This window comes from Phoenix dactylifera, unplaced genomic scaffold (genome assembly GCF_009389715.1).
Source record: "Phoenix dactylifera cultivar Barhee BC4 unplaced genomic scaffold, palm_55x_up_171113_PBpolish2nd_filt_p 000903F, whole genome shotgun sequence".
In the NCBI taxonomy this organism is placed as follows: domain Eukaryota; kingdom Viridiplantae; phylum Streptophyta; class Magnoliopsida; order Arecales; family Arecaceae; genus Phoenix; species Phoenix dactylifera.
In genome coordinates, this window is record NW_024068265.1 from 116,165 (window position 1) to 117,893 (window position 1,729).

The following is a 1,729-nucleotide window of genomic DNA, read 5'->3' on the forward strand; positions in this document are numbered from 1 at the left end:
TTTATTTAGTCACCGGCTGTTCACCGGCAGGTCAGTAGGCCTTTTAGAAGGCGAACACTAGAAAGTTCTCAGCGGGCGCGCTAGCAATAGTTGTGTGTTTGCCTCCAAACCTTGAAGGGCAGTCAACACCTTCTCCTCAAAGGCTGTATTTCTTTGGGTTGGAGGAGGAGGATGCTGAAATTGAGTTGAGGGACGGTAGAGATAAAAATTCTGAGGGTTTTGAAAATTTTGGGAGAAGGGTTGGGAGGTATTAGAAGCTTTCTGCCTCCAAGAAAAATTTGGATGATTCCGCCAACCCGGGTTATATGTATTGGAAAATGGGTCATTACCCGGTCTGGGCTGTGTTTGGGCAGCATTGATGTGTTCTTGCACGAGTTCGGGGAATTGGGGTGCTGAGGGGCACTCATGAATAGGATGCGATGGGCTAGAACAGATAGCACACACTTGTGCTTGGGAAGAGCTAACGACATGTCCTCCTATCATTAGTTGGTCAATCTTATGGGACAATGCATCTACCTTGCTAGACAGGTCCATAGAATGACTTATTTCACAAATGGCCCCTTTTCTTTGAAAATTCGAGGGTGCTTGACGAGAACATAAAGCATGGTGGAGGGAGTTTTCATTAAGATTTTCAAATAGTTGCCATGCTTCATACTCATTTCGAAGCATGAAAGTCCCCCCGCATGCAGCATCGATCATCTGACGGTTTCGTTCCGTCAAACCGTCATAGAAACATTGCACTAGCTGCCACTAAGGTATTTGATGATGAGGGCATTTACGGATTAGGTCCCGAAATCTCTCCCAAGTTTCATGAAATTCTTCTCCCTCGGTTTGGGAGAAGCTTGTAATGGCACGTCTAAACTGGTTCGTTCTTCCTATAGGAAAGTATTTTTTAAGGAATTCTTGTTGCATTTGATCCCAAGAACGAATCGAGTTAGCTTCTAAAGAATTCAGCCATTGTTTGGCTCTATCTTTAAGGGAGAAGGGGAATAACCTAAGTTTCAGGGCATCATCAGTGAAGTTCTGAATCTTGACAGTGGTGCAAATCTCAAGAAATTCATCTAAGTGTTTATATGGGTCTTCGTTGGTGAGCCCATAAAAAGATGGGAGCATTTGGATCACATTAGACTTTATTCATATTGTACCGCTGCTACTCCAGGTAATCGAATGCAAGATGGAAAAGTGTAAATGGTGGGAGTAAAGTACTCCCTCAGGAGTTTGGGTTGTTCTTCAGCCATCTTAAGAGGTGGGGATGATCCTAATGTTTTGATCTTAGCTCGAATGTTCCTTAGGGTTCGTTCTATTTCAGGGTCAAAAGGTAATAGGTTTCGTACTCTAGAACGACTACCTTGCATACACTAGTACTCGATCAATCAAGCATGCAATAAAAGAGAAAAGCATTTCAATCCTAGTCTTTGTCCTAAAATCACTAGACAGCTCCTAACTGGTTTGAAGAGGGCACCTAAGCCTCCAATCCGGTCTAATGAACCGAGTTGACCAGGTAAGCTCCCAGGTAAGTGGAGGGGTCACGATGCGTTCGCAAAGGTCCCACTTAAAACCCACTTGCCTCGAACAGATGAACTGTCTCCCTTATAGGGACAAAGCTTGCCTAGACATCAACTAAGCCACAGAGCGAAATTGGTGCAACTTTCGGTGATCTTCGTCCTATTGAGCTCGAATGTCCCTAGGGGCCAATGTCTAATTGATTTTAATTAAAGTGACACTATGT

The 1,729-nt window shown here is 44.0% G+C and overlaps 1 non-coding gene across 1 annotated transcript; it reads left to right on the top strand.

The window, feature by feature from the left end:
- Positions 1–757: 757 nt before the first annotated feature.
- On the top strand, positions 758–863 carry LOC120107568. The gene has a single exon (XR_005509290.1). It is a non-coding gene; the product is annotated as a small nucleolar RNA R71 (small nucleolar RNA).
- The last annotated feature ends 866 nt before the right edge of the window (positions 864–1,729 follow it).